Raw genomic sequence first — 14,134 nt, forward strand, 5'->3', positions numbered from 1 at the left:
AAGGGATTGACCCCTCAAGACCGACTCTTTATTGGAAAAGGGTTGATCAAAAATTTATTGGGTTGAAGGAGATGAGGGGGAAAGGAAGGTAAGTACACACCTGATATCAACACCACCCTTGAAGACCTATCTGGTTACATTGTCATGGACCCAACTCTTTGCAGCTACTTTGGACTTGCTTAGGGTGTGCAACATCTCATTTGGAACACCCACCATGACATGTATCCTGCTGCCAGTGAGAGTCTGCACTACTTTGGGGTCTGCATAAAATATCTTCACTTTACTGATATTGTTGGCCTTCAGCATATTCACAACAATCGGCGGAGACAGTCTATGTGAGGACAAGGTCCCCCAGTTCACTCCCTGGTTGCCACCTTCTACTACTGTGACTATTGTTGGCAGCATAAAATGCAAAGATACCCATAAGAAAACTAAGCATCTGGACACCAAGACTATACATGATCCCATATCTGGGCTACTGTACAAAACTGTGTTTGGATGAATGGAATGGAACTAAAAGGAATCACATGCAGAAAATGAAAGAGAGAAGCTTTAGAATCCATCATGGGACATGGTGAAAACTTTCTGCCATGATTCAACTCAGGGAACTGCATAATGCATCTGCCCAGGCTAGGCCACTAAGCAGGCTTGAGTCTCTAAACACTGATTTACAGCACTGAGAAATTAGTGGCTCTCCAAAGAAGACTTTCCACCTTCCCCTTCTGATCAACAGAGTATTCTAGTTTCATTGTCCACTCGTTGTGTGTGGAAGGGAACAATATGTGAACGTGCTTATCTCTTCCACATAAAATACTATGGGAGTTTTGACAAGCCTTTGGGAAGGTTCTTAAGGGATGATTTATTTGACCATAGTTATTGGTGTCGTTCCTGTGATGCACCAACAGAAGATCATGTGCATTGCTATACTCGTAAGCAAGTTAGCCTCACAATATCTATCAAACGTCTCATTGAGACCGTTTTACTAGGTGAAAGGGAGGGAAAAATATGGATGTGGCATCTATGTCTAAAATGTGCAAGAAAATGTAAAGCTCCACAGCCAACTCGAAGAGTAGTGATGTCGGATGCTGCATGGGGTTTATCCTTCAGAAAATTTCTGGAGCTTAGTTTCTCCAACCATGTTGCAGCAAGTAGAGTGGCCAGCTGTGGCCATTTCTTACATAGAGACTGCCTTCGCTTTTATGGGTTTGGAAAAAAATGGTAGCATGCTTCCACTATGCTTCTATACACGTCCATTTTGTGCATTTTCCACCTCCAAAATTAGAATTTAATGATCCAAACCAACAAGATTGGCTCAGAAATGAGGCAGCAGTGGTTGGGAGAAAAAAAAAAAGAATAAATAAAATGACAGAGAACTAAAATCTGGGCTTCTGCTTGCAAACACCAATTTTTCTTCCTTGATGTCAATTATCCCTTGAAAACCAAAAACCTTTGTGGTTTTCTAAGGGAGAATCTTTGGATTTGCAGGCTTGCAGGATTTTGAAGCCAAAAAGCAGCAACAACCAAAAGGAAAACTATGGCAATGGAGTAGGAGGAGGAGACAAATCCAAAGGAAAAAAAATGAAAAAGGCAGCCTTGGACTTGAATAAAACAATCGAAAAGACACATGAGGAAAAGGCATTGACACATTATGATTAAAGGAGGATTAGGACCAATACGGTATGGTAGCTACAGTTTAATAAATCTAAGATGTCGATAGTGGCTGAGTTGATTGGTAAAGCAGGGTGTTGTTATTTTCTCCAAAACGGTTCAAATCACCCCAGTAGCATGTTTCCCCTTGTGAGCTAGTGCACCTGTGTAAACAGACCTGTTGTTATGGTTGGGGTAAGGTGTAGGTCCTAAGAACTTGGAAAAATAGATACCCTTGCTCATGGCTGCTTAGATGAAGGAGGGCCACTATTAGGCCTCAGATTTGAAACTTGCTCTAATACCATGTGTGAGGCTCCATCCTAGGGTCCTCTACAAAACTAAAATTCTCAATTTCGAATGCAATAAAAGGGTAATAATTTATTTTTAAAAAGACATTTAAACGATGATAATTTACCATTTAAAATTTAATTCCTAAAATTCAAATAGTGAACATTTCATTTCAATCGCTTACATGAGTAATCTATGCATAGAGAAATACATGTACCGATAGCTCGGTGGAGATGCCCTTGAGCTGCTGCTCCTGCTGGAATGCTCCTCTTGACTACCAACTGGATTTACCTCCCAGCCAACTAGGAAGTAATTCCTAGCCCAGGAAACCTCTACAGGTTCCCTAGCCCTCCGAGCCCAAGTCCAACGAGATGTAGTGTATCCAAGATGAATAATACTCCCATCCTCTCTCTCAAACAATTCCTCCAAAACCACAGCCAAACCAAAACCAAAAGCAAGACCAAGCATCCCCTTCCTCCCCTCATCCTTCCCCTTTCATGCCCCTTTCTCTTCTCCACCTCAATCACCTCTCATTAATGTCATAACTTCTCCCTCATATTTACATTTGACTTCTCTTCTCCCAAGTAAATATGAGAGGACATTTGGGAATGCGATATGAATATAAAATTGGGTAATTAATTGGAGAGGACCATGTCTTCTCCCAAGTAAATTTGAGAGGACATTTTGGGAATGAGGTATGATATATATATATATATATATATATATATAATCTAGTAATGAATTGGAGAGGACTATGTCTTCTCAAAATTTAAAAATTTGGGGAGGTAAATAACAAAATTTATATCAGTGCCAAATTTATAGTTTCACCAATGTAGGTATGTACCAATATTTCTTGATAATTATAAGTCCATATTTTAAGGAAATTTAAACACTTAGTAAAATTTGCAGGATAAGATTAAATAGGACATTACACATTATGAGGATACAAAGAGCAACACCTTCTTTAGCCAATTGATAAATCTAAAAAAAAGGGTCCAATGGCATAGAACATTGAGAACTTCCGAAAATTGAATATAAGGGTAAATGATATTCTATAGGAGCATAGGATCTCCTTCCCACTCGGGTATGGAAAACAGGGTATGGAGAACGGGGTATGTTTGAAGGTTCTCCAATGATGGGGACCTTCTCTCATGGGTGTAGAACTCAATCACTATCTCGTATTGTGGAAATTTGGCCCACTCTCTTCTGGTGGGAACATGACTTCTCTCTCTCATCATCTGGTAGAAATATTACTTCAATCAATATATCGTCTGTTGAAAACTTGGCTGCGCCTATTCATAGGGACTTTAAAGGATAAAATCCAGCATGAGATTCAGCTTTGGGAACCTGATTCATTGGAGAAGGCATTCAAGGTGGCCAGAAAAGTGGAAAGCAAAATTCTGGCAACAAGGAAGTCTACCACTCACAACTCTAAAGACGGAAGTGTTGTTGCTCCTAGCCTTCCACAACCTACAAGGTTGACGCCACAACAGTTGGAGGGAAAAATATTAAAAGGGCTTTGTTACAGTTGTAATAAAAAATACACTAAAGGTCATAAGTGTGCTGAGAAGAAAAATGATTTTACAGAGATTGTGAAGAGGAGGAATAAAACGAACAAGAAAATTCAAAATAAGAGGATATACACCATGAACCAACCCTAGAGAAAGAAGAAATGAAGCTTACCATATATTGTAATGCATTGATAGGAATTACCACTCCTCAAACTCTCAAGATAGAAGGGCATATCAAGAAGAAAAAGGTAATAGTGTTGATTGATTTAGCTAGTACCCATAATTTTATTTATTGTAAGATAACTAAGGAATTGAATTGCTTCCTATATCCAACACTAGAGTGTCAAGTGATGGTTGCAAATGGAGGAATCATAAATTTCTCTCAAAAGTGCCATAATATCAAGCTATCCATGGGAGAATATGTATTGAATAGTCCAATTCTTTCCATTCCAATGGGTGCTCCCGATGTTGTATTAGGAGTCCAATGGTTATAATCTTTGGGTATGATAGCTTTTAATTTTCAAGAAGTTTTCTTGAAATTTTTTTGGGAAGGAAAGGAAGTTGAATTAAGGGGTATCACAGGGAAACTAGGAATGATAATCAACTCTAACAACATGACAAAGATTTTAAAGAAATAACAATGGGGCGTAGTTTCAAAATTATGTTCATTAGAGGTTCCCACATCAAAATCATGCATTTATCCAGATTTCCAAAAGGTCGTGGATAATCATTCCAAGGTATTTGAGACTCCTAAAGCCCTCCCATCTACTCATGATCATGACCATGTTATTCATTTGATTCTAGGAAATGTTCCTCCAAACATCAGGCCTTACAGATATGCCTATGCCCAAAAGAGTGAAATTGAATGTATGGTTGCAGAAATGTTTCAACCTAGTCAAAGTGATTTCTCTCCTCAAATAGTTTGAACACCCTGTCAACATGTTGAACATGATCCTTCCAAGACTTGCTATATATTAGTATATGATCAAAAAATACTAACACAAATTTTCTAAGGAAGGGTTTGAAAATGGAGTTCATCAAACCTTGAAATGTAGAATGTGCATTGGTAAGGCCATAAGGCATGAACAAGAATTCATAATGACCCTCATGAGTTATAAATGTTATTTCCCCCCTTGAAGAGGCTAATTTTGAATTCGTTCATCTATCTTTTCTTTTATTTTGTGAGCTGGTTGCATAACATTTATCCCTCTTTCTCATCAACCATCCACAATTCAATCTTGAATTACTTTGTTTGTCCTACTCAAAATCTTGATACCTGTTTGGCGTCTTTGATGGGGGATACATGAAGGTCCTCTTAAGACGGGTCACTTCCTATCGAATTCAACACATTATCTAGGAAGTTGACTTAGAAACTACCTTCAGTTCCTTGGAACTTGCATGCCTCAATGGAAAGTCTCCTCGCTTTCGACGATAGGTTCACATCATTGGCCTTCAATCGGAATATTCTATGGGTGTTTGACCTTAGATCATTCATTCACACTTCATGGATTGCACTAGCATATCTTGAAGTCCATTGACATTATTGGTGGTTTCTCTCGCATCTATTAATGGTTATCATAATTGACCAATAATCAAATGGTGTTTGTCATGTTCGACTTCAACACATTCATTCACATGGTTAGAATCATACTATCGGTTGGTAGTGACGAAGACCCTAGATCTAGTTTTATCCATCTAGACTGTGTGGAGTTTTCATGACTGATGTACAGATTCACACTCTACGATCATGGCTATGTTCATATCGAGTCTATTCAAGCATCAATCCATGATGTATGTCTGGTGGCCATGACCTTGATTTGTTCAGATGGATCTTTACACATTTCCATACTTAGGTTTAGAGTTGATATGTTATACTGAGTATGGGAATGCCTACCTTAGAGATTATTTCATGATTATATTGTATTGTAACCCTTAATTTTTTATTTCCAGGTCTCCAATGCATTGATTGAAAATGCACTTATATGCCCTTGAGCATTTTTGTAGAGCAGTGGGGATACAAGTCAATACTAGCAAGACCAAAATAATGATCTTATTTAATAAAAGGAAGCAGAGCCAGCATAATTTCTTCTTTGAAGACAACATTCTTGAAGAAGAAAATGAGTACAAGTACCTTGGGATTGATTTCAACAACAAACTCAATTGGGAGGACTGCACAAAAAGAAGAGAATTTTAGGAGGATGGAAATCATTATATGCTCTTTAAAACAGATGTAGAGAGGCAGAGTTATGGGATTGGAAAATTATCAAAGTGATTTTTGGACTCCTAGTTTGCCTAGTGATGCTATATGGGTGTGAATTGTGGGCTAGCAGCACTCCCATCTCAAAATGGAAACAAATTGAGAAAACCCAAAAATGCTTGATCATGAGCAAGTTCAAAATAAAAAGTTTAGTACCTTATGAGATCATGTTGAGTGAAACAAGATCAAATCCCATTGAAGTAATTTCTATGGTGCAGCTCATAAGATATCTAAAAAGAATTGAGAAAATGAGAGTAGGTAGATGGCCTAATGTTATATTCAATGAAGGCATGAGTGAAAGAAAGAAAACATGGATGAAACAAAACTACACATGGATGAAAAAATGGAATATCTACCTCAATGCATGTCCCACACATAGCAAGGAGCTAAAGGATTTTGTTATGGAGAAGTTTCGTAAAAAAGTATGGGGAAAAGAGTTGGGTAGAAAGAAGAAATATTACACTGAGGAAGTCAACCCTACGTGTGATCTACAACAAAAAGAGTTCATTGGAGCTAGAATTTCGTGGAGGGAAAAGATTATTATTTCCCAATTAAGGACCAAATCACATCAACTTTGGTGTGGAACAAGACAGTGGAAAAGGCATAAAGAAGCTTGGGAAGAACGAGTGTGTACATTTTGCACGTCTGGGGCTGTGGAATCAGAAAAACGCTTCATTTTGGAATGTGATGCATTCAAAGACATCATAGAAAGTTATGAGAACATGTTAGCATCAATTTCTTGGCATTTCCTTTTTAGCCAGGGGATTGTTGGAAGGTTGGGCTAGCTCATCATAAATTTGAATCAGAAAAGGATTGAATTGAAAAAAGTGAAAAACATGGAACTAATGGTCTCATAGACTATTTTTAGTCTTGTGGACCTTAAAATGTCATTTCATTTCATTTCAAAACACCTTTGATAGCCTCAAGGGTCTCGCTGGTTACCCTCAGCGACATAATGAAGGTAATCAATTAGCCATTGAATTCTTTTAATTATAATTGTAGGTTTGGAGCAATGGAGAGTACTGTAGGGAGGCCGATTATGATGAGTGATCAGGCTTGCACTGCCATGGCCCTAATCTACCCACCACCCATAGAGGATTGTCTGCGTAATAGTAGAGGTCTTGAATTCTAATAAAGAGGCGTTGCTACAATTATTTCTCCTTCAAGGATTATGTGTTTTCAAAAAGCAAAAACTTTTGTTTAATGATCCAATGGAACGATACATGATTTTATAATTTAAGTGTGAGTGCCAAACATATGTTTGAATCATTTTGAATTTAGTATGATTGGTTGTGTTTGTTTTCAGAGGGTTTCTTAATTCAAATCTTTCAACCCATATTCCAATGTTTAAAGAAATGTTGATCTTTGGTTTTAAAACATGTTTGGTCTCTTTGGAATAATTTCTAAGATTTTGATATTCCAATCTTCATTCTTCCCTCACAAATACGAATATATGCTCTCACATAAAATTAGTAGTGTAGGTAAGAATAATATATTCAATAACGTAGCAACCTGCACATGGTATTAATGTTAAGGCTTTATTCAAAACAATAGAAGTTTAGTTTAATAGTTCATTGGATTTATGTTAAAGTTCTAAAACAATTTGTCGAGAACAAATAGGTATAAATTTATGTTTGTATGATTAGTAATTAAGTTGTTGGGTTTGTATTTGATCAGTAATTAAGATTTTCAAAATATTGAATATGTTTGTATGTGATCAGTGAAGAGTTTTATATTTTAAAATTATATATCAAATAATATATATATATATATATATATATATATATATATATATATATATATATATATATATATATATAGATATAGATATATATATATATATATATATATATATATATATATATATATATATATATATATATTATAATTCGCAAAGAACAATGAATTAATCTGACATGCATCTTTATTTTTTGGTAAATTTTGTCACTACTTGCTTGTTTCTTACTGGTTTTTATGTTATGTAAAATGCATCTGTAAGTTTCTCTGGCAGTTGAAAGAAATAATTTCCTGCAAAAATTTGATTTTCAAACAGGAACTCCTTCTGCCTACATTTTTAGGTTACTTATGTAACTTTGTGCATTCTTATCCATGTTTCTCTTACTTGTAAAAGCATAATTTCTTACAGCCACCCTTTTAAGGTTTTACAAGTTTGTTTAAGAACATATGTTAGATGCAAGATACATAAAGTACATGTTAGAAAAAATTCTGACAAGTTAAAGTATGCCTTTAACAGTCAATGCTTGTGGTCTAAGCTTTTTCACAAGGGTTTTTAATTTCAATCACGTCACTTGAGATTGTTGCAGTGCCGACAAAAGACTTTAGAATTCATGGCGTCTTGCAAAAATGTAAGAAAAGAGAAGATATAAGCAGGTCGAAGGTAGAGTAGTATATCAGTGAATCAGAAGCATTAGAGGTTTATACATGTAATCGTTTAAAATTTATGATATTATGTTATAGACTCGTTATCGTTTATAAACAATAATTAAGTTACATATCAGATCTAGGCTATCAGAGATTTATAAACAAGAACCATGGAAAAAGTCCCAAGGTCAGGTGCGGACCCCTTTGACACCTATATATAGAAAGGAGGTTTTGTCATTTGAATCATCAAAGAATTATTCATTTGTGTAATTTAAAGGAGTTTTCCACCTTTAAGAGGCTAATTTTTAAGTTGTTGATCTATCTTTTCTTCTATTTTGTGAGCTGGTTGCATAACATTTGGTATCAGAGCTTTGGATTCTAGAGTTTTGCTGCTTCAAACAGGTCATCGTGGAATTTTTGTTATAATTTTTTTCTACAAAGTTTTAGAATATGAAATTAAAACCCATTTGATCTTAAATCTTGATGAAGCTCGTGTCTGAATTTCAAATCTTATTTCGCTATATTTTCGGAGATATGAGCAGAGGAAGTTAGCGTTTTTGCAAGCTCTAGAATTCCATCTCAAATAGGTCATCGTGGAATTTTTCGCTATAAATATTTTTCAACAAAAATTCAGAAGCTTAAATTAAACCCATTTGAGATGAAATCATGCTAAGCCTTTTCTACAAATTTTAGATCTTGATTCACTATATTTTTGGAGATAGGATCCAAGGAAATAATGTAATAATGGGATGGGCCATAGTAATAAATAAGGTAGCTAACCCATATCATGTAAAGGACCACAATTAGTTTGTAATAATGCAATGGGCCCATTTGGGTTGAAGAACATGCCGACCATCCTTTTGTGCATGGTTGTTGCAGCATTCAATGAATATATTCACAATTTTTTGGAGGTTTATTTTGATGATTGGACTATATTTGGGTTGGTTAAGCACCATGTAGCGAGCTTACGTTTGATGCTGGACACTTGCCAAAGATACCAAATTGCGCTTAACCTCAAGAAGTGTATGTTCCTCGTTTCTTTTGGGAACCTGTTGGGACACATGGTTTGCAGACAGGGACTAATGGTAGATCTTGCGAAGATTGCAGTGATTGTAAATTTGGAAGCACCGTGAAGTGTGAAACAACTGTGTGCTACTCTGGGACATACAAGGTACTACAGGAAGTTCATCAAAAGCTATGCCTAGATCACCACGTTGATGGAAAAGTTGTTGAAAAAAGATGTCACATTTTGCTAGAACAATGACTGTGAGAAAATCCTGGATGTATTGAAAGAAAATATGGTTACTGCGCCGATTCTAGTCTTCCTGAACTGGGAGGAAGAGTTTCATGTCCATGTTGACGCATTGAGTATAGCGCTGGGGGAAGTATTAACACAGGAGGGTGGACAAGGCTTGGATCACCCCATAGCATTCGCAAGTCGCAGATTATCTAAAGCATAAAATAATTATTCCACCACTGAATGAGAGGGACTGTCTATGGTGTATGCGCTCCAGAAATATCGACACTACTTGCTAGGGGGACACTTCAAAATGTATACAAATCATTCCACACTGAAATACTTGGTCAATAAGCCTATGTTGGGGGTGCGCATATGAATATGGATTTTATTGTTTCAATAATATGATTTTGAAGTTGTTGTGAAACCTGAACGATTGAACGCAAAACCAAATCACCTGTTGCGCATTGAAATAGGAGAGGAACCTACTAGTATGGAGGAAGGATTACCTGACGCACAACTCTTTTCTATGTGCATAGTGGATGAACATTTTGAAGATATAATCCACTTTCTCACGACTGGAACTACGTCGAAAGAGTACTCCGTCCAACAAAAGAAGGAACTAGTGGTGCATGCGATAGATTTATTTGTCATTGCGGGGCACCTATATATGACGGGGAATGATGAGATACTGTGAAGGTATGTACCTGAATTTGAAGGAAGCAATATCCTAAAGGACACTCATGGGGATCTGCGGTAGGAAATTATGCAGGGAGAGCGACTGTGTAGAAGATTCTCCACACAGGGTTGTGGTGGCCAATCCTTCATTAGGATTCAAAAGCACATTGCAAGGCCTGTGATGTATGCCAAAGAATAGGTAGAACATCGCAGAGGGACAAGATGCCTTTGAATATGCAAATGACACCGTAGCCCTTTGAAAAGTGGGTGATCGACTTCGTAGGACCTATCAAACCTCAAGGAAAAATAGGCATGAGATATATTATCATTGCAACAGAGTACCTGACTCTTTGGGTAGAAGCGTAGCTGGTAAAAGATTTCACAGTCGCGATGGCCGCGAAGTTTCTGTTTGAACATGTATTGACACAATTTGGATGTCCGAAGATCTTGATGAGCAACCACAATACACGTTTCCTGAACGAGACGATCAGCACGCTGACATAAGAGTTTCAGTTGTATCATCAGAAAAGCACATTGTATCACCCACAAACTAACGGGACAGTAGAAGCGTTTAACAAAGTACTTGAGACTGCGCTGACCAAGATATGCAATGCGCAACGAAGTGATTGGGACCTACGCATACCTGAAGTATTATGGGCTTATAGGATGACATGCAAGAAACTGACGGGACAGACACCTTACCAACTGGTCTATGGAGTGGAAGCCGTAATGCCGATGGAATACATCGTGCCTAGTCTACACATAGCAGCGCTCACAGGTATGACAGACCGCAGAGCCCTGGAGGAGAGGCTCACACAGTTGGAAAAAATTGAGGAAGAATGTTTTTTGGTTGGCTTTCACCAACATGTACAAAAGAAGCGCGAAAAATCCTGGCACGATCAACATATTAAGTTACGCACCTTCAAGGTGAACGATTTGGTGTTACTGTATGATAGTAAGTTTGATAAATTCCTGAGAAAACTTAGAATGCATTGGATGGGATCGTATGTTATTAAGGAAATCACAAATGGTGTCGCAGTGTAGTTGGTAAAGTTAAATGGAGAACCTTTCCCAGGAAAAGTAAATGGCAGTCGGTTGAAGCCATACACAAGTGGCCCGACTATCTGACTAGCCGACAGACGCACAATCTTAGCACTCCAGGCAACTGAAAGGAGGTGTGGGACTATGAACAAGTGCAAGGTAGCAATTCAGCTACAATAGTCTCTGAACAGTGTGTCCAAGAAGTACATCAAGCAACTACTCAATGCACTGTCGATCTTGCAGCAGTCCAGGCAGAGTTGGGAGGTCTCCACCCAAAGATCTTCGCACTAACAACGTGACTCAAGGGTGAGTCACGATGTTTGTGTTGGGGGCCTGTTGGGCATGGGATCCCCCAAGGGAAGTTTTGGGGCTAAAGGCCCAGATTTTGGATAAAAAGTTTAAATCCGATGTAAAGACTCCACATTTTGTGGGCGCGGAGTGCAAAGTTGTAAATGAGTCATAGGGTTGTCTGCCCTTAGTTTTGTAATGTAATGTCGGCTTTAGAGATCTACCCATGGTCCACGGACCATGGGATTGTATAAATAGAGCGAGGCTCTAAGTTGTAAAAAAGTAAGTAATGGAAGAATAAAATAATGACGTAATAGAAGGATAGCGGAAGATCTAAGTGTAGAGTCAACTCTTTGGGTCGTAGAGTAGGAAAAGGCTTTGCAGTTGAGTGCACAGAGGCCTAGTAGTCTGCAACTGAGTGTGCGGACCCCGGCAGCTCAGTGTGCAGGGCAGGTTGAGTCTATATCTGTTGAAGCATTAATAAAGAGAATTTTTATACCATTCCTATGTATTCATTTACTGTTTTTATACTTTGAGTATATTGGGTATGAATTGTATTTTCACTGTTTATATGGTGTGCAAACTTATATGATTATGTTAACTAAGAAAATGTGAGATAAGGTATTTGTTTACATGAAGTTAACTAACAATTGTGAGAATATAAGTAAGATACATGGTGTAACTTGGGGAAATAGTGCAGATCGCTGCATTAGCAGCGTAAAAGCATCTCAACCCCTGGTTAGGGTTGCATGAAGGTGATTATAATAGATTGGGAAGGTCTCGTAGGTCAGGATAGTGCGCAAAGTGACATGCGCGAAGGTATTCACAAGGTGGAGATGGTGTTTGGTTGGGGGAGTTTGTGATAAAGCTTCTTTTATATGTTGATGATATTGTATTTATCTCTAAATCGGGCCATGGATTGCAAATGTACTTATATGCCCTTGAGCATTTTTGTAGAGCAGTGGGGATGCAAGTCGATACTAGCAAGAGTCAACATAATTTCTTCTTTGAAGACAACATTCTTGAAGAAGTAAATGAGTACAAGTACTTTGGGATTGATTTCAACAACAAACTCAATTGGGAGGACTACAAAAAGAAGAGAATTATAGGATGGTGGAAATCATTATATGCTCTTCAAAGCAGATGTAGAGGGGCAAAGTTATGGGATTGGAAAATGGTTAAAGTGATTTTTGGACTCCTAGTTTGTCTAGTGATGCTATATGGGTGTGAATTGTGGGCTAGTAGCACTCCCATCTCAAAATGGAAACAAATTGAGAAAATCCAAAAACTATTAATCACGATCAAGTTTAAGATAAAAAGTTCAGTACCTTATCAGATAATGTTGAGTGAAACAGGAGAAACTTCCATTGAAGTAATTGCTATGGTGCAGCTCATAAGATATCTAAAAAGAATTGTGAAAATGAGAGTAGGTAGATGTACTAATGTTATCTTCAAAGAAGGCATGAGTGAAAGAAAGAAAACATGGGTGAAACAAAGCTACACATGGATGCAAAAATGGAATATCTACCTCAATGCATGTCCCACAAATAGAAATGAGCTAAATGATTTTGTTATGTAGAAGTTTTTTAAAAAGTTATGGGGAAAAGAGTTGGGTAGAAGAAGAAATATTACACTGGGGAATTCAACCCTACGTGTGATCTACAACAAAAAGAGCTCATTGGAGCTAGAATTTCATGGAGGGCAAAGGTTATTATTTCTCAATTAAGGACCAACTAACATAAACTTTGGTGTGGAACAGGATGGTGGAAAAGGCATAAAGAAGCTTCGGAAGAACGAGTGTGTACTTTTTGCACATCTCGGGTTGTGGAATCAGAAAAGCATTTCATTTTGGAATGTGATGTATTCAAAGACATAATAGAAAGTTATGAGAACATGTTAGCATCAATTTCTTGGCATTGTCTTTTTAGTGAGGGGATTGTTAGAAGGTTGGGCTAGCTCATCATCAATTTGAATCGGAAAAGGATTGAATTAAAAAAGGTAAAAAACATGAAACTAATGGCCTCATAGACTATTTTTAGTCTCGTGGACCTTAAAATATCATTTCATTTCATTTCAAAACACCTTTGATAGCTTCAAGGATCGCATTGGTTACCCTCGGTGACATAATGAAGGTAATCAATTAGCCATTGATTTTTTATTATTATAATTGCAAGTTTGGAGCAATGGAGAGTACTGTAGGGAGGCCGACTATGATGAGTGACTAGGCTTGCACTGCCATGGCCCTAATCTACTCACCACTCACATAGGATCGTTTGCTAATACCAGAGGTCTTGAATTCTGATAAAGAGGCATTGCTACAGTTATTTCTCCTTCAAGGATGTTTCGTGAAAGCAAAATCTTTTGTTTAATGATCCAATGGAACGACACATGATTTTATAATTTAAGTATGAGTGCGTTTGAATCATTTTGAATTCGATGTGATTGGTTGTGTTCGTTTTTGGAGTGTTTCAAACCTTGTAACCCATATTCCAATGTTTAAAGAAATGTTGATCTTTTGTTTTAAAACATGTTTGGTCTCTTTGGAATAATTTCTAAGATTTTGATATCCCAACCTTCATTCTTCCCTCACAAATACAAATATATGCGCTTACATAAAATTAGTAGAAATTAGTAGTGTAGGTAAGAATAATATATTCAATATGCTCTCACATAAAATTAGTAGAAATTAGTAGTGTAGGTAAGAATAATATATTCAATAACGTAGCAACTTGCACATGGTATTAATGTTAAGGCTTTATTCAAAACAATAGAAGTTTAGTTTAATAGTTCATTGGATTTATGTTA

The sequence above is a fragment of the Pinus tabuliformis genome, chromosome 9 (genome assembly GCF_031772625.1).
Source record: "Pinus tabuliformis cultivar Carrire ecotype Pingquan chromosome 9, CPIR1, whole genome shotgun sequence".
Classification (NCBI taxonomy): domain Eukaryota; kingdom Viridiplantae; phylum Streptophyta; class Pinopsida; order Pinales; family Pinaceae; genus Pinus; species Pinus tabuliformis.